We start from the raw sequence: 20,209 nt of genomic DNA, 5'->3' as shown, positions 1-20,209 counted from the left end.
TTATTCTTTTTTCACTTAAATTCAAAGAGTTTTAGCATCAACCTCATTTTTCTTTGTCATTTTCATGTTGCCTTTAGAAAGAATGTTCCTCTTTGCAGGCTGAAGGTGTGAGGGGCTTGCACTGGGAGTCTTTGGGTTGGGATTTTTATTTATTTATTTATTTATTTATTTATTTACTTACTTATTTATTTTATTCAAATGTTTTTGTTTTTAACAGAGAGTGAAAGAGAACACAAGTGGGGGAGGTGCAGAGAGAGAGGGGACAGAGAATCTAAAGTGGCTCCGCACTGACAGCAAAGAGCCCAATGTGGGCTTTGAGATCACGAACTGAGGCGAAGTTGGACGCCAAACTGACTGAGCCACCCAGGCGCCCTTGTTTGTTTATTTTTTATTTTTTAATAACGATTTTTTCGTGTTAATTTGCAGAGAGACAGAGTGCGAGCAGGGGAGGGGCAAAGAGAGAGAGGGGGAGAGAGAATCTCAAGCAGGCTCCACGCTGACAGTGGCAAGATGCGGGGCTCAATCCCATGAACTGTGAGATCATGACCTGCGCCGAAATCAAGATAGGGACGCTCAGTTGACTGAGCCACCCAGGTGCCCTGGGACTTCCCAATTCCAATGTTCAGCCATGGTCTTGACAGGAGCAGTTCTCTGTCTTCCTGTTATTTACAGGTTCGTACCATCCTGAATAATGCTTTAAAGGGGGCACGGTATAATTCAACCTCTCGGCATCCTCGTTTCCGTATCTGAGAATAAGAGGGTTAGATGGAAAATCTCCTAAGTTCCTGGGTCCGCGACACCAGCTCTGGTCTCTCCTGGCGAGACAGCAGCTCGTACTGCCTTTATGCGGCGCTGCTATTTCCTCGCAAAAGTAATTGGGGCTCTGTATTACTTAATCACTGTAATTGTTAGAGCAGTGGGGCACCGTACTTCCTAAAGCGTCCAGACCCCTTTTCCAAGCGTTGGCATCTATACTCGGATCTGTGTGTACTGACTTGCATAGTTTGCCTCTGCAGCCACTCCAGGGAAGCACGTTTTCTTTTCAATGCTTATTTGTTCTCTGTCCCTTTTGTGTCTTTACAAGCTGCGTTTTACTTCTTTCTTGGGCTTTTTCTGACCTCTTTGAAGCTATCGCTGTGTCTTTGTTTTCTTCCTTGGGGATTTGCCCAGCCTCCACTTTGGGTCGTTCCCCCTTTTGATTGCCAGCGCCTCGAGCCGGGTCTGTTGTTGCTGTTAGGAGCTGGGACGGAAAAGGAGGCGAGTTGCTGAGTGATGCAGCTGCCGACTGCCGTTAGTACCAGAACCCTTTGTCTTTAATATTCTTCATTTATGCCCGGTCCACGATGATGGCTCAGGTCCGGGGAAGTAAGCCTGGGATGCACTGCCAGTCGCTCTTCATCCTACCTTGCTTGTGTAGTTTTTAAATCACTTTCTTGCTCTCTATATGACCATGGATCTGGAGTGTAATATTCCCTCCTGTACTGCATTTCCTACCAAGACATTTTTTTTCCATTCATACTTTGTTTCCATTTTCAACCGCTCTGTGACCTTCTCACAGAGACGAGATTGGAAACGTGGCTTTTTTTCTCTTCCCATTAGGCAGGTCTCTGCCTATGTGAGCCTGTTTCCTTCTACATAAAATGCGGTTGATGATACTTTTGTCATATTGTCCACGGGAGGATTAAATGAGATGTCTGTGAAAATGCCTAGCACGTTCCTGACACTTCGTGGGGTTCAGTAGGTGTACCTACCCCCCTCCCCTGTCCACTGCCTCCCCCTCTTTATTTTGCGACGTGTACATAAGCGCAATGGGGTGTCTTCATGGTTCTGCAAACCGTGTCTCTCCGTCGGGCCCGGAAGCTTTGCTTCAATAGGTTTTTCTAGCATATTCCGAAAGGCTTCCGTAGCCACCCAAGTAAAACTAGAGTCCATTCCCAGAAGTCCGTTTGTGTCACCGGTTGCTATGGATACCGACGGCTCAGCCCGTATTACCTGGTTCTCAGTGGCTTCCCTAAACATGATAGACTTCCATGGACTAATTACTCCCTTCCAGTTCTTCTTCAGATACTCTTAATTCCTTTCCTCTACCCCTTGTATTCGGAAGGAAGCAGTCCTCGTTCCTCCTTTCCTCTCACGTTTTCTCAAGCAAACGTCGTCTGTCATCTTGCTTCCTGTGCCAACAAGCCACTCCACGTTCGGACCTCGGCACCTGGGCCGTTCATCAACTCTAGTTCACAGTATTTCAGGACTGTTGCAGAGTCTCGTCTCTTCGTTTCTCTGTTCTCTTTTCTTCCAAAGGCAGCTTCGGCTTCTGAGGCATCCTTCTTGCTGTCACGTGCTAGCCTTCCAGATTCCTAGCTCCGGTTCTCCCTCAGTGGCTCAGCTTCTCGGCCATAACCACAGTTGCCAACCATGTAGAATTGTCCACGATTCTCATGATCTCTGCGCATTCACGATGCCTCTTTTCCACCTAGTGAGAGCTAAACCTCATGCACTGGACTGTGCTCTTAATAGAGGGAGTGTAACTTTTTACAGTTCTCTCCTTATCCTACCCTTATCCCCAGTTCAGGAGACTCGGTGCTTCTAAAGACAGTTGCTGAAATGATTCCAGCCCTATCTGTATGTCACCTACTCTTCTTTTTTTTTTTTTTTTGGAGTACCATTTTTCCATGCAGTTCTATAAAGTTTACATTATGAGACAGAGTCCCCGTACATCTTGGAGGCTGTACTCCGATACCTGCTGGGCAGACCTGATAGGAATACTGAGACTCAGAACCAGAAATTTCCTTTGAAATTTTCCAAGCCTGATCTTTCCTCTAGAGTAACATTCTGATTTTTGGTAAATGGTTATCTGACCTCTAGAGATTTCCAAGTCCTTTTTCTCATTTAGGTCCTTTTGGCCTATTCTAACTGGTGTAGAGTTTATTTGAATGTCAGGAAAAAATCTACCGTATTAACAATTTTCACCCAGTGAGCTAGGATCCAGTTTGTCCCTCTTGAATCACAGCCACTCCGTTCTTTTTGCATAATACTCCCTTAAATAGTTAAAGACATTAATATTGCCCCTGCTGATTTCTTTCTTTTCTGGACAGCTTCAGTTTTTCCATTGCCAAAGATTCCAGACTCTCTACCGTCCTGACCATTTACCACATTTACCTCCAGATGTAATCTAGCATGTCAGCATTTCAGAATGTGGAATTAAACACTAAGTCAGAGCATTAGGGAAGGCCTGGTCCTCACACAATAGACTGTCATTTCTCTTGTTACGCATACGGTGCTTCTTCTGATATAATGTAAAATCATAATCACTACTCAGCAATTTTGTCACACTGTTGACTATTCTGGGCTTGCAGAAAATGATAAACCTTTAAAAAAAACAGTTCTTGGTTGGTCAAATATCCTTATTTCCAGACTTAGGCAGTACTACTGCTTGTTTTATTTCATTTTGGTCCAGTTACTGGGTTCACATTTAGTTATGTTAACTTTTGCATTGCTAAATTTACTGTTCTGTCATTTTAGCCCATGGAGGTAATTTTGGATCCTGTTTGCTTTCATGTAAACTTAAAAAGAGTAACCTTCAGAACTTGTTTTTATTTTGCGAAACAAATACCATTTTTGGGGGGGTATTTTTGTTTACGTCATTATTATATTGTCACGGTATGTTGCCGTCTGTCATACCTTATTTAACTTGGGAAAGCCTGTTTAAAGACTGCTTTTATAGACCTATAGGGATTAGACTCTCTTTTGAAAGCTCAACATTTATGTCTGAAAGTAAAGTCAGCCCACCACTTATAAACAACCTGCCACTATAGCCAAAACCTATGAAAGAAAAGAGAGGAGGTAGCATTCATAAAATCAGAATTGATTTCTTTTCACAAAACAGATAAACATGTCACCCGAATAACTAAAGTGCCAAGGAAGGACGTCTGAGTCTGGCTCCAGACCCAATTAGTTTGAATCCCAGCTGTTTCATTCCCTTGGTGGGTCACATTGGGCCATTTGATTATCCTCTGTGTCACTTCATCTAAAAACGGTAGCCCCCCAGTACTGTGGAGGGGATCACGTGAGATAATAGCTGTAGAAGAGCCCGGCCCCCAGATAACCTAGCATATAGTTGGTACTCACTGTGTGTTGTAGTGAACTAAACAGACTCTGTCTTTTCAAATTCATGATTCTTCATCACCTCCACGAAGCCTTGAGATTCCTCTCTGTTCTTGATATTTAAATTCCATCAGCACACTGCAATTTTTGTGTACAGTGATGAGCATACTCCCTGAAAGCCTCTTTCATTTACCCCCTATGTCCTGGACTGCACACACAGTTCCATTGGAATCAAATAGAACAATACCCGACAAGAGCAGATGCTGGTGTTGAGTACATTTCCAGGCTACAGAGTTCTGGCATATGGAGAGCCAATGTGAAAATGAAGGCTGACCTGATCTGAAAGGAAGGCTGTTTGCTAGAGGGAATCCTGGTGGGCTTTGGCTTGAGAATCTCCTAACCCATTTCTTGTCTCCCCAGTATACTTCGGAAAGGTGCCTTTGGACAGAAAGTGAGCAGAGGGGGTTTGCTCAGGTCAATGTCGTTTGGAAAACGTTTTGTTTTTATCCCTTGTGACTCACTTGTGCGTTTACCTGCTTTCAGCTGCTAGTGGCTGCTCCAAGCCTGGGCAATTACCCATCACCCTCACAGCATTTTGACTTCTTATTGACCTCCCAGTTGAAGGTATAGTCCTCAAGCTGTGTGACCCCCTAGACTTCTTGAGTGCAGCTCTTCAGTGGGAAATCCGTGTAACATGTAGGTAAGCCTTAAGGCCCTGGAATCAAACAAGGTCCTCTAGATTTAAATATGGAGTGTGTTACCTCTGAGCCTCCATTTCTTCATCTGTAAAATGGGGATACTCATTGTGCTCACTTTTAAGAGTTACCGTGATTAACTGAAGTGATAATACGGTATCTGCTACGGAATAAGTACTCAATCACTGTTGCCACTGTTAGTATTTTACATAATTATCTTGTCTCCCACAACTTAGTTTTAGTTTTACTCCTGAAATAAAATGTATGAGCCACACCGGGGAGATTGGTTAGTATGTTCTTCAATTACCTTTTTTTTTGTTGGCTTGTTTTTAAGTTCAGAGAAAGACCGAACACATGTGAGAGGAGGAGAGGGGCACAGGAAGAGAGTCAGGCAGGCTCCATGCTCAGTGCGGAGCCTGACACAGGGCTCGATCCTGTGACTCTGAGATCACGACGTGGGCCAAAATCAAGAGTCGACTGAGCCACCCAGGCGTCCCAGTTACATTTCTTAGATTTAAATTTTTGTTATTTTATTTTATTTTATTTGAGGGCGAGCGAGCATGTGAGTGAGGGAGGGGCAGGGAGGAAGGGAGACAGAGGATTGGAAGCGCGCTCAGCACTGAGAGCGCAGAGGCGCCACATGGGGCTCTAACTCACGAACTGCAAGATCGTGACCTGAGCTGAAATCGAAGAGTCAGACATTCAATCGACTGAGCCACCCAGGCGACCCTCAATTACCTCCTTTTAAAAAAGAAATTAGTAATTCTTGTTCTCCCATGAGAAGATACAGTCCAAAATAAATTAATGAATGTATTTAATTAAGAAGAATAGACTGGCAGTAGCATCTGAGGTGGACAGGACCAGGCAGAGGCTGAAGATAGGGAGAACTATTAGATCACTCTTGATTTTGTGTATGTGGCGAGAGGCAGTGGGGATGGAAAGAAAGGTGAGGATAAACATAAGAGTTGCTGTTGGGTGAGCAGGACTAGAATAGCCGATTGAATTGAGGGAATCAAATGAACGCCAGTTTGAGCTCAGGTAATGGGGAAGATAGATATGCCAGTAAGAGATACAGAAACACCAGAAGAGGAGCGGTTTGAGAGTTGATGCATTTTGGCGTGTTGAGTTTCATGATCAGCGTACACATGAATCCCGGGGCCGAGCGGAGGCTGGTGATTGCAGAGATGTTGTCTAGGACAAGTATGGAGAAAAGAGTGCAGAGGACATAGGGCTGAACCTTGGCTGGGCTACTGACCCAGATTTGGCTGGAGATAGTATATTTACTAAAGAAGTGGCAGGGTTCCAGAGACTTCTGTGTCCTGGTATCTAAGGGACGCTGGAGCTAAAGGAAGAACTTGAGATACTACAGAGATATCAAGGCACTTGTGGGCCAGGAAGGGAAAACATGATTAGACTCCCTGTGCCAGGACTGGTGATGGGACAGGGAAGAGAGAGAGAAACTGGCAGTTGCCCAACAATGCGCTGAATGTAAGGGGTACGTGTTCTGCGGTCAAGGAGAACTGGGCTCAGACCCGGCCTTAGTTGCTTGGGATGGGGCCATTACCTTCTTAGCCCCAAATGCCATATCCGTAAGGCGTGGATAATAGAAGTACCTGTTCTGCAGGGTTGTTGTGTAGACTCAAGGAGATAGTCATGTAAAGCACATAGAAAGGTCCTTGATTTTCTGTAACCTCTCAGTAAATTGTTGGCATTTTTCTTGAAGACGTGGAGCATATATTCGACTCTGGTGGTTGTGACTTTCAGATGTCGGGCTGCAGAATGGACACTGGTGATCCAGGAAAAGATCCTTTGTGGATTGTGGCCTGGGCATCCCCTTCTACACACTAGGTGCATGTGATAGATGATGAGAAGAGAGGAAAGAGAAATGTAGCTAAAATTAAATTTTCTTACAACTTGAAGCCCACTGATCAGTCCCTGAGGCTTGCAGAGTGTGTGACCTTCCTCAAGGAACTCATGGCTGCCTTGATGTTGAGGTTTCATTACAGACTAAAAGCAATCTTAACAATATCTAGGCCCTCAAGGTCCTGGAAACCTTGCTTTCAAATTCCTTAGAGGCTTACATTATCCTTAACCCCCACTAACCAAAAAGTACATAATCAGTCACTTCTTACAATCCCAGCACAGTTCTTTTTTAAAAATTGTATTAGGGGTGCCTACTCAGTTGCTTGAACATCTGACTCTTGATTTTGGCTCACGTCATGATCTTGTGGTTCGTGAGCTTGAGCCCCGCTTCGGGCTCTGTGCTTGCTGTCCGTGCGGAGCCTGCTTGGGATTCTGTCCTCTTCTCTCTCTGCCTCTCCCCCACTTGTTCTCTTTCTCTCTCACAAAATACACTTAAAAAAAGTCTTTTAAACGTTTTTGATTTATCTTTTTATTTAAGTCAACTCTACCCCCAGCGTGGGGCTCCAACTCATGACACCCTGAGTCACATGCTCTACTGACTGAGCCAGCCCAGCAGTCTTTCTGCTCTGGTTCCTTTCCCCCAGGCTGTAATGAAAGCACCGTTTTGCACTGAAAACATCTCAAGATTTGTTTCTTGACCATTTGCTTGGTGGCCCCACATCCTCAAACATCTTGCTTTTTAGGAAAATTCCTGAAATAAATAGCCACTTACTCAAGTCTTCTCCCACATTCTACATTAAATTTTAGTTTTGTGTTCATATTATTCCTGTACAAATACTGCTGTAGAGTTCATTCTTTTTTGTTTTAAGTTTATTTAAGTAATCTCTGCACCCACCATGGGGCTCGAAATCACAACCTCAAGATGAAGAATGGCACGCTCTTCTGACTGAGCCAGCCAGGCGCCCCTGAAGACTTTATTCTAGGCATTTTAGGTTTTCTCACGGTCACAAATAGCTCCTTTTTTTTTCCCCCCACACTGTGCTTTCTGATGGAGTTTTGTTTGTCTGTAAGTAAAATACTGATTTTCTATATAGTTTATAGATTTGTTGCACTTAACAGATACCTATTTAACGTTTACTTTGTGCCAGACATGTTCTAAGTTTTTAATTTTAAAGCTTTTTCTGTTCACTGCTGTGTCCTCAGGGCCTAAAACAGATAATGCCATCTGTGCTTTTGATATGGTGCATTGTTAGAGCACGCCAGAATCCTTAAGTGCTAGACGTTGCCAGGTAGATAAGGCAGGCCCATGCTTTGGGGCCCTTTCCTCCCTGGACACCGACCTGGGTTCTCGAGCTCCGGTTGGGCACCTGGACCTTCAGGCAAACGATTTGATATGACTTTGCCGCCAACTGGTGCAGGCTGGCCCTGGCAGGTACACTCCGGGGACCATGGTGATGGACTGGCAGTGTAACCGCAGAGAGTAAACCTGGCTGGCTAGCTAGCAGGTTTCCTCATAGCCCTCTTCCCGGCAGTTCTAGAGTTTTCACAGAGGTTTAGGGCTGCCTGGGTGGCTCAGTCAGTTAAGCGTCTGACCCTTGATTTCGGCTGAGGTCATGATCTCACTGTTTGTGAGTTCGAGCCCCCACACTGGGCTCTGTGCTGACAGGGTGGAGCCTGCTTGGGATTCTCTCTCTGCCTCTCTCTTTGCCCCTCCCCTGCTCACACGCTGTCTCTTTCTCTCTCAAAATAAATCAACTTAAAAAAACCCATGTATTTAAATAGCAAGTCTAGATACTGTCGGTGAATGTATTTTGTCAGACACACCCTTAACTGTGTACTGACTTATGGCTTTCTTACTTCATCCCTGCTGGAATTCATAGAACTCTAAGTAAGTATTGCATCTACTTCAAAGGATGGCTGCCTTCCAAGAGTAACTGAGCAAGTCCGCTTGTGATCAGTAACCATCCTCTGGGAAACAAAGCTGTCTCTGGCCACCTATGCATGTCCATTTCACAGGGGTTTGTCGCAACTCTTGGCTTAAAACACTCTTGGATCTTGCAACTGAAGACAAACATGCTTTCCTCCTTTCAAACTATGCTGGGTCAATCCTAGTCAAAATTTTTATGTTCTAATATTTTACAGTTCTAAACGTAAAATTTAAAAACCATTAGGCTGCATCGTTTGGTTGTATAGGGGCAGAAAACTTTTCCCTTCTTCTCTTGTAGGTTCTTTGGCTGGTTTAATAATTAAATTGACACAAAACAGATCAACAGAAGAAAAACATATAACATTTTAAAATTAAATCTAATTTTGCACCCTGAAGAATGTAAAACTCAAAGTGACCAAAGCAAGCAGCTTTTAGACAAAGAAACAATACATTTGGGAAGAATTGAGAAGACAAAGAAATTTGGATTTGGGTAGTAAATTAGTGAGGAAATAACAAGATTTGTTTATATAGCCCTCTCTACCCTAACTTCGTTATTTCGGGTAAGAATGCCTTCTATTCTCCTGATACAAAGAGGATACTTTTCACATGGCATATTTATTTCTTGCTTTCAGGGGAACAAAGGAGGATCAGAGTGTTCTTCTTGCACTGGTTGTTTCCTAAGTAACTTTATTTCAAAATAACCAATGTGCCAAAATGGCATATTTTGGGGTGGCAGAGTGCGCTCCCCTTCAGTTGTGTGGTGTGTAAAAGTGACACTTTGCACACTTTATCACCGTGTCCTGCTGTTTCTCCAGCATTTCTTCCGTTAATACACGTTCTGATGACCTCACAGTCAGCGTGTGAGCCCGGACCTCATTGGGCCAATTATTTCAACTTTAAAATGCCATTGAGTGCTTGGTATGGTAAATGTCTTTCATTAGCCTTGCCTTTTCAAATTTTATCAGAATATGTACGTATGCGTGTCTACTTCGGGATGAATTGAACACCACTTTGTCAAATGTGAAGACATTTGTGCGTGAGATTTTAGTGCAATTACCGTAAAATGTACATTAAGCTTAGGGAAAAAAAAAAAAAAAACCACGCTTCATTGACAAATATCAAATGTTCCCTTTCAGTAATTGTTGGTTCGAAACCTAGAGGGTTCCCACGTGAAATCTGAAACTGGCCCCCATATTCGGAGGGCAAGGATGGATGGAAGCAAGAGGCAGGCCACTCCAGATCGGTAGGTGGCAGGTTTAACCAGCAAGAGGACTTATTTATAAGACTTGTCTTAGGCAGCTGTAAAATGAGTACATCTTGATGGCCCGCCCAGAATCCTAAAGGTTTACGTGGGGGCTCTGTCATGTCTACTGTCCAGGCGGTCTCCCCGCCACCTTCTTCTCTCAAGGTTGTCTTCCTTGAAAACCGCTTCCACCGCGGGGAGGGAGAGGGTGAGGAGCCGTCAGTTGCCCGTTTCCCAGACCAGCTCACAGGTCGACCCGAGGTCATGTTCTCTCGATGACCTTCTCCAGAAAGGAATAGGAATATACATCTGTTCATTCAGGTGTCTTCTTGTATGACTTAGGAAATATTTGTAGTTTTCCTTATAGGATTCTAACAACTCAATAGGATTGTTCTTGTGCATTTGATTTTTTTTCCTTTCACGTATGACTGTGTATGTGATCGTATATAGGACTTACATACGTGATACGTGCATATAAATGAAGTATGTATTATTATACATTAATATTCTGTATTCTTGGTCTACAATTGGTTTCTACCTACCTGATTTCACTAAGTAGTTTTCATAGTGTGTTATTTTGGGTTTTCGGTTCAGAGAATATCCCCTAGGAACTTGCATTTTGTTACTCAAACGAAGTGGCTACTGTCCACTTAGAGATTTTTAAAAAGATTTTTATAGATGAGATCCCACCTTGTCATTCCCACTGAGTGCTGCACGTGCCCGGGTGGGATGACCGAAGCCACAGCCTCTCCCAAATCAAATGCCAAATGCCCTGGAAAATGTTTGGTCGTGGTGAACGCCAACACTGCCCTCGGCGGGCCTTAAATCGCAAGTGTTCGAGGGACAGGTCACCCAGCACTCACATACTGGAAGGGGAGTGGGTTTTGGATACAAAAACAGTGACGTTACTGGTAAGTCTTGGCTTTAGAACTGGAATCCTGTCTTGGTAATGTCACCCCTCGGCCTGTTGGTTGGTTTACAGTGGAGCAGAGTACAGCAGGCCCTCGAACGACACAGGTTTGAACCGTGTGGGTCCTCTGACGTGTGGCTTCTTTTCACTATGGTACAGTAGTATTTTCTCTCCCTTATGATTTTCTTCACGTTTTCTTCCCTTTTACTTTATGGTAAACATACACTGATACATACGATATACAAAATATATATTAAAATCCACTGTGTTGTCCGTAACTTATTCAAGGGTCAACTGTGTTTTCAAGTAGGTTCACTCTTTATTTTTCTTGGTTTTTTTTGAAGGTTCGCCCTTGATCTGTGTGCGCACTCTGCCAGGGAGGTGGTGTCCTGATTACATCTGTTGCATGGGCGGCCGTGGTCAAGGTTCCAGAAGAGAATCCTCAGAGCGCAATGGAAAAAGCACTCCATAAATCCTCACAGCCCTTCTGTGTAGCAGGTATCATTTTCTTCCTGATTCGATGAAACATTAAAATTGGAGCTCTTCAGGTAGTAGAGTAAATATGAGACATTTGTTTCCCCACAATTTTAGAATTAAATTATTTTGACGAGAGGAGTTACGCCGCTCAAATGCCTAGAGAAAGAGTACGAAGAGATTTAAAAGGCCTTTGAGGATTTCTGGAGCCTCTGCTCCCCTCCCCCCCCCCCAGCCCACCGTTAAGGCATCCGTTGTTAAAGCCGATCTGATAAGCAAAGTTACTTACATATGTGCATATGCACAACCACACCTCTTAATTCCGCCCTGCTTCGTGCTATACCCTCATTTCCACCTCAACTCTTGGGGAGACAGCACATCTATACCGGCACACAGGTAATCTTTAAGAATTCTTCCTTTTTAAAAACAGCGATCAGGCTCTATATTTGAACTTCTCTAATTTTTGTCTTCTTACTTGAGATACGCTATAGAAATCCTGCAGACCAGCGATTGTAGCTTTACAGGCATACCTCGGCGGCGGTATTGAGGGTTTGGTTCCCGACCACCCACGATAAGCAAATCTCGCAATAAAAAGAGTCCAATGTTTTTGGTTTCCCGGTGCACGTAAAAGTTACGTTTACTCTATACTGTAGCCTAGTGAGTGTGCAGCAGTCTTCTGTCTAAAATAATGTACATACCTTAATTTAAAAAGACTTCACTGCTCAAAGTGCTAATAACCATCATCTGAGCTTTCAGTGAGTTGTAACGATTGATCACAGATCACTGTGACAAATAGAACAATAATGAAAAAGTTTGAAATATTGTGAGAATTAGCAAAATGTGACACAAAGACCCAGTGAGCAAGTGACGTTGAAAAAATGGCAGTAACAAATTTGTGTGATGCAGGGTTGCCACACACTTTTAGTCGGTAAAAACAACAAGCGGCAGCACACACACACACACACACACACTCCGCAGTATCTGTGATGTGCAATAAAGCGAAGTGCGGTAAAACGAGGCACGCCTGTATTCCATTTTGAAGTGCAACGTTCTAACCTGTGTATAACGTATTGAGTGTCAGTTGAGAAGTGCGGATTTAACAGTTCAGTTTTTCCACAAATCTCTAATTTCCCCGGCAGCATTTTATCTTCGACTTCTTTCCGACTCCGTCAATACTCGACCCAAATCCATATAGTTTGAATTTGGTAGTTTTATAACTCCGTTTTAGTATCTAGGATGAGAAATGTCTCTCGTTGCCCCTTAATTTCACTTTATGAATGAGTTCCCCAAAGCTGAGCTGCCACTAATAGACGGGTGGCTGTTTAAATTTGAATTTATTTTAAACTAAATAAAATTGAATTTCACTTCCACACTTAAAAGCCACTTGTGGCTAGTGGCTGCTGTCTTGGGGAGCGCGAATGTAGCGTGTTTTTGTCACTGCAGAAGGTGCCCTTGGCCAGCACTGCCCTCAGTGTCACATACTTTGGGATTTTTTTAGTGTATTTACTGCTCTCAACTGCAAAGGAGATAAAAATCGGTGTCTTCAATAACTGAGTCTTGCCATACGGAACTGTGGGTCTATTGATTTGAGGTTTTGTTAAATTTCCTCAGCATCGTTTTGTAGCTGTTTTTTTTCTTTTTTTTTTTTTTCTGTAGCTTCTTGGTACTTTTATAATTACTGATGTGCTCCGTTTCCAATCTGGACAGATTCACCCCTGCGTAGGCAACCTGACTATCCCCGCTTAGGGGAGGGCCAGTACTGATGACCGAATCTAGTGTGGACACGATGGGCACTTCCAGCCCAGAACTCCCCGGGCTCAAGCCTGCCTCCCAGTAGTAGGACTACCGGCACGCACCGCCTGTCTGACCTTATCGTTACTGCTATTATTCTTATTAATTGGTCCTTACTGCTCTTGGCACTTACTGTTCAAAGAGCAGGTGTTCACTGATTTTTAGAGAGGAGAGAATTTGAGACCTAGAGAAATGGAGGGAAAGGCACACCATGAGCTCCCATGTATTTCGTTACGTGTGTTCGTTGATACTTTCCTTGAAAAATACAACTTTTGGACGTTCTAACTGGCGGAATGCCGCAAAGGCTTACGAGCGGATCCTGAGCGGTCGCCCCCAGGCTGGCCGTCCCTGCACTGCCCCTCTCCGGTGTGATTTGGTGCTCCTGTCTGGCCTTCCAAGCAGCGCCCCGCAGCTCTTCTCCGGCCTTCCCAAGCTGGGAAACACACCCGCAAGGGCAGATGTCCTCCTCTCTGCCCCTCGTCGGAGTGGGGGCGCCTAGTCCTGCACATTGTTTCTGCAGCTGGCTCCCATCCCTCGGGAGAACCCCATGGACATCCCTCCAGGGGCATGTTTTTATGCCTCATGTTTCATTCCTAACCTTTTGCGGTTTTGTACGAATCTCAATATTCGTTCTAGTTGTGAAAAAAATAGGGATTTTGCATTAAACCCGTAGATTGCTTTGGGTGGTGTAGACATGTTAACAATACACTTCGTGCTTTACGGTGTAACTTCTGATCCTGTGTAGAATTTTTTTCGACTTTTCTGATAAAAAGTTTTTGGATTTTTTTCGACTTTTCTGATAAAAAGTTTCTGGATTTTTGGGGACATTTTAGTGAGATGTGAGGATTAATTTATCCCCCGGTGCCCGAGCGTCACCCACAAACATCCAGTTTGCCCTGTGTCAGATGAGCTGTTGATTCTGATCCCAGAATCTGCGTCTACACCCAAGCCTCCCAGGAAACAGTTTAAATGTCTTCATTTTACGGCATCATTTGCTGTGGCAAATGGCCCTCATTCCTCTGCTTTTGTGGGGTAATTTCTGGAAATTTCTCCCCGATTGATCGTTGCAGGTGAGCTTTAATATTGTCTGGTGCCATGATTGTTGGAAAGGCGATGCCTTCTGTAGAATTTCTGTTGAGCACAGTAGACCCCCGCCAGACAGGGCCCTGCACGTTCGTCCGCTGGTTTCAAACTCCCAGTGCGAGTTTTGAGGATTTCTTCATTCACGTTCTGGACAAATGTCAGTTGTGTTTTACTAGAATGTCTGCATTCGTCTCTGCTGTTGTGAAGACCTGTCTGCATTGCTCAGTGCTCGGGGAGTGCTCATCTGCCTGTTTCCCCAGTGGGCCTTGCTGACCCATCCTTGGAGTCGTTAGGGCTTTTCGTTCTATATCCTTGAGTTTTCAGGGGATAATTGTATCTTTTACGTGGGATGCACTGCAAAACTTGAACCGCGACAGAAGCTGTGTCTTCACCAACAGAGGAGGGCTGTATGGGGCCAACACGGTGCCTCGGATTGCGGCCCAGCCCGGAGGGGTCCCCCGGCTTCCACTGCTGTCCCCCTCTCTTTGCACTTGGGCTTGTAGCTCCTGGGCGGACATTGTAGGGGCCTTTCCCCGCAGGAATGGCACCGGGAGGGTCCCCGCCACCAGCACCCCCAGGGTTGTCCAGACACCAGTGTGAAAAAGAATGGTCTTGAAGCCTTGATGGTGAAATCGAGCCTCGAAGGGGCTTATTTCAGGTATTCCCAGCCTGGTAAGGTGGGTTCTTAGTAACAGAGCATGGATGTAAAGTGTTCAGTTAGACCTAGAAACAGTGCTATGATCACAGGGCCGGTTCCCGATTTACAAAACTTGCCACATTGGTTGGCTCACTTTGTCCTCATGATGAAAACGTAAAAAGTGGTAATACAGTACTATTACGTGTGCACGTGGTAGATTTAGGTAATTCACAGCATATAAATGTGTACATTCAGCAGCGTATGAGATCATCCTCGTCAGAACGCTTCCTGCAAGGTCCGAGTGTTCAGCAGACATTGGATATTGCTGTTTTCTCCTAACTCCTCTCTCCCTTTCTTCCAGGCTCTTTTCTCCTCCCTCCCCCCCCTTCTCCTCTCCCCCCCCCTTCTCCTCTCCCTTTCCCTAATCTCCCCTTTCTTAGCTTTCTCTTCCTTCCCTCTCCTAACTTCCCTCCCATTTCCCACCCCCCACTTCCCTCCCAAAGTCCCCCCCCACCCCCCTTCCATATTCTGCATTCGTAGCCTAGTGCCTCTACTAACGTGCAGTTGTCCACAGTCAAATCTATACTATTGAATGTACACTAGGCGTGCTTTCGGGCTTTTAAGGTAATCATTTTATTCTTTATTTGATTTCAAGATTTTAAGCTCATGTGAGATGCAGTTGTTTGGATCAGAGTGAGAATTGCTGTCTACTTTTCCCTCCCAATATAGAACTTGCTCATTATCCTTCGAACCCTACTTTCTTCACCTTGAACTCTCTAAACTCTTGAGCCCTTAACCACACCACCCTATTCTTTCTTTTTTTTTTTAAGTTGATGTATGTGAGATAGAGAGCACACAAGGACTGGGGGAAGAGGCAGAGGGAGAGAGAGAATCCCAAGTAGGCTCTACGCTCGGTGTGGAGCAGGGTATGGGGCTCGATCTCGTGATCCTGTGATCATGACCTCAGCCAGTCACCTACTGAGCCACCCAGGCGCCCCCTCGCTTGCTTGTGTTCTTTCTTTTTTTTTCTAAAGTAAGCTCTACACCCAACATGGGGCTCAAACTCCGTGACCCTGACTCACCCTGACGTCAAGTGACACGCGCTCTACTGGCAGAGCCAGCCAGGCGCCCCCATCCTATTCTTACTTGTAGCAGGCGGTGCCGTTTGTTTCTTTCTCACCTCACATGGAGATTTTTCGTACAATCTCCAGTAAATCATGAGTTAATTTGGGAGAAATTATTTAGAATACTGACGCTCCCCACCCAGGCTCAGGTGTATACGTCAATTTAATTAACCCACCTTTTAGAACCTCTGTAAATCCTTCCGGTATATGAATCCTTCATAGAGGTTCTCTACAGTCCCTGTTAAGATTCTAACCAAGGAATTTATTTTCTACATTTTTTCCTCACCCCGATGTGTGGTTCCATGATCACGTTTTCATTTGATTATCATTGCTATATAGAGAAGTCACTGCTGTTCTTAAGTATTATGTGTGTATGGGTTTTTTTTGGGGGGGGGCCTTCTCTCCAGTTCTCAAAACTTCGCAGTTGATTCTCTCGCTCCTTGTGGTTTGCTAGCAATAGAATTTTGGAGTCTGCTGTGCCGCAAGAGCCAACCCCCAAACCATGTCTCCTGATCGTAGGAGCTGTAGAGTAGTGTGCTGGCAAAGCCAGGCAGGGTTCCCGCTTTCTGGACCAGGATACCCTGTAGAACCTCTACTCGGAGACCTGGCCAAGACCTGACCTAGACTCGACGGTGTCCTCAGGGAAATAAGTCCTGGAGCTTTGAAGCTGCAGCTCAAGTACTGCTCTGATATCAAGCCATGTGCAACCCAAAGTCACTAGGCGTCTCTGGGTAAAAAGAACAGAGCTTGAACTTTTGGGATTGAATTCAGCTAGTTAGCATAAAACCTAATTCCTGCTACAAAGGAATGTAGTTTATACTTAGGAAAGGGAGAGAGAGAGATGGGTAGGTTACTGTTACCTAAGAAATAACCAAATGTTACGATGATTAGCCCAGAAGGTCGTGTGCTGCCTTGCAGGTGACAAGATGACTTTCACGTATTGTATCTCTTTTCATTCCAAATGCGTGATAGGAGTAATAATTTTGTCTGTGACGGTGTTTGTGGGGCGGGACAGGGATTTAAGAATGAGTATAGAGGCCCAGCACTCTCTGACTGCCACATCAGCATACCCTCAATGTTAATTGCTAATTAGGGTATGCATAAACATCTCCAGTTTTAGAAATGGGGAATCTGGGGGGCTTGGAGAGAGTAAGAAGTATGTTTAAGGTCTTACAGAGATTTGCACTGGTTTGCTTTCAATTTTTTCTTGATTTTTTTTTCCTGTCAGTTATAAATTAATTTTTGCATATTAAGTATGAGAAGCAAGACACATCAGGAAAAAAACTTCTCTTCCTGCCGTCCCCACTCATAAATTCTAACACTCCCGATTTCGATGGTAAACACTCAGGAACGTTTCCACAACTTTTTCCGTACTGAAGCAAACACATTGTTCTCCACAGATGTGCATGGATAGATCTTTCTATGTATCTGATTATGGTTCTATATGTATTTTGTGTTGCCCATTTTTTCCTACGTAAATGGGATTACGGTACATATATGGTTCTACAGTAATGTTGTTCTCACCAATACCTCGTTGACCTGCCTTGTATCAGTAAGTTTTGGTCATCATATCTTCAAATTCAACTTTTGAGTTTCCTTGAGGCGAGGCGGGGATAGTTGCTCCAGTTCTTAAGGAAGAGGAGAGAACAGTTGTGGGGAGACGTGGTGAGCCATAGGTGAGTGACACGGTTGAGGGGTGTGGAAGATCATAGAAAGGCCTCTTCCTAAGGCAAGGGTTTTGCTTGCATTTTATCCTGAGTGATGAGAAGCTATTGAAGGATTTTGAGTAGAAGATAAGCTTGTTCTGACTTTAATTGAATTTAACTTTAATTTTATATTTAATTTTATATTTAATTTAATTTTATATTTTATTTTAACATTTACTCATTTTTGAGAGACAGAGAGAGATACAGCACTGGCTGGGGAGGGGCGGAGAGAGAGGGAGACACAGACTCTGAAGCAGGCCCCAGGCTGTTAGCACAGAGCCCAATGAGGGGCTCAAACCCACTAACTGTGAGATCATGACCTGAGCCGAAGTTGGACGCTTAACAAACTGAGCCATCCAGGCGCCCCTTCAAAAGATAACTCTGGGGTGCCTGGGTGGCTCCCTTGATTGAGGGTCTGACTCTTGATTTCAGCTCAGGTCACGATCCCAGTGTCCTGAGATCGAGCCCTGTGTTGTGCTCCGTGCTGAGTGTGGAGCCTGCTTGGGATTTTCTCTCTCTCCCTCTCTGCCCGTCTCCCCTGCTCGCGCTCTCTCTTTCTCAGACAAAAAATAAAAGATAACTGGTAGCTGTTAGGAAAAAGACTTGAAATTGGTCACAGTGGAAGCAATGCCCTCTGCTCAAAGGGCATTTGAGTCCTGGGCATACCTGCCTACGTTCTTATCTAGATCTTGGCCAGGCTTTTCCTAACTCGTTAGGTTATTGAAACTTGGAAGACGAGTTGTAAGATAGATTTTGCCTATTGTATTTACTTGTCCAAAGTAGGAATGTTGGGGGGCGCCTGGGTGGCTCAGTCGGTTAAGCATCTGACTTCTGCGCAGGTTGTGATCTCGTGGTTTGGTCCCCGTGTCGGGCTCTGGGCTGACAGCTCAGAGCCCGGAGCCTGCTTTGGATCCCGTCTACCTCTCTGTCTCCCCGTTCCCTGCTAGCGCTGTGTCTCTCTCTCTCAAAAATAATAAATAAACATTAGAAAAAAGTGCGAATGTTGATCTGAGTTACCTTTTTTTTTCCATTATCAAAATCAGTAGTTCCCAAATATGTCTTCTAAATGTTTATTTTTGAGAGAGAGAGCTTGCTCACTCAAGTGTGAGCGGGGCAGAGACAGAAGGGAGACCGAGGATCTGAATCGGGTTCTGTGCTGACATCAGCGAGCCTGATGTGGGGCTCAAACTTCCAAACTGGAAGAACATGATCTGAGCTGAAGTTGGACGCTTAACTGACTGAGCCACCCGGGCACCCCAGTAGTTCCCAAATATTTAAAAACAATTACTGCTGGTACTGAGCAAAGCTCTTTGTTCTTGTAGGTCTCATTTTTATACCTAGCTTACAATTTCAACACTTAGCGTGTTTGGTTAATTTTCTTCAGCTCTTTGTGTGTTGCATAGTAACCCTGTGTGTGAGGCATCGTAAAATTAGAAGTAAACTCTGGGGGGGGGGGCCTGATTGGCTCAGTCAGTAGAGAGGGCAATTCTTGATCTCAGGGTTTTAAGTTCAAGCCCCATGCTGGCTGTAGAAGTTACTTAAGAAAAATCTTTCTTTTTTAAATATTTATTTGTGAGAGAGGGAGAGAGAGCATGCGAGTGTGGGAATAGGGGATCCCGGGCAGAGAAAGGGAGACAGAGGATCTGAAGCAGGTTCCACCCTGACAGCAGAGAGTCTGGAGCAGGGCTTGAACTCATGAACCATGAGATCATGACCTGAACTGAAGTCAGATGCTTAACTGACTGAACCATCCACACACCCCCTAAAAAAATAAAAGTAAAAAAAAAAAAAAAGTGAACTCCACCTCTCGTCATGATAGAGTGAGTCAGAGAGCATGCTTAATATTGGGATCAAGACTACCTACTCATCTACACTTGCGCTATGGAACCAGGATGTTCACTTCAAGGACCTAGGCCTTCTGGTCACGATTGTGGAGGGATGTCGCTACTGGTTTATATATTGTGGCCTTGGCGAACTCCTCACCCTTAGACTCAGACCTTCAGATCCTAAATGGCAAGCAAATTGAGTGGTTATGATTTTCGTTACTATTAAAACAAAGGAAAGGAATTGCCTTCTCTTCAGATACAGGAAAATGAGCGACAGGTAGAAGCTAAGTGCCTTTTTGAATGGCTAAACAGAAAGTGACTGGTTCTGTAAGGTTTACTGTTATTTAAAAGTCGATTGATATTTCACAAACGAGAACAGTAGCATGTTCTCAGCCTAACAGATATTTAACAAAAAGTAGTCCTCTTCTTTGTAAATATTTTAGTTTACCCTTTTTTCTTTTTTTTTTTAAATTACTTTTTAAAAGTTTATTTATTTTTGAGAGAGAGAGAAAGAAAGCACAAGCGGTGGAGGGGAAAGACGGAAGGAGAGAGATTGAATCCCAAGCAGGTTCTGCACCGTCTGCACAGAGCCTGACACGGGACTCAAACCCACGAATGAACAGTGAGATATGACCTGAGCAGAAACCAAGAGTCGGATGCTTAACCGACTGAGCCGCCCAGGTGCCCCAGTTTTACTCTTTTTTTCTTAATCCATGTCTCTGCCTGGCCCATAACTTTCAAGAATGTTCCCATGCTCAAACATACATACATTAATGCATATTCAAATACGTTGAAAAAAATGTTTTGACTCCGTGTGAGGTTATATATT

The sequence above is a fragment of the Lynx rufus genome, unplaced genomic scaffold, assembly GCF_022079265.1.
Source record: "Lynx rufus isolate CCGP_SWC_20201006 ecotype Redwood Valley unplaced genomic scaffold, mLynRuf1.p SCAF_19, whole genome shotgun sequence".
NCBI lineage: Eukaryota > Metazoa > Chordata > Mammalia > Carnivora > Felidae > Lynx > Lynx rufus.
Note: the sequence above shows the minus strand (reverse complement) of the source record.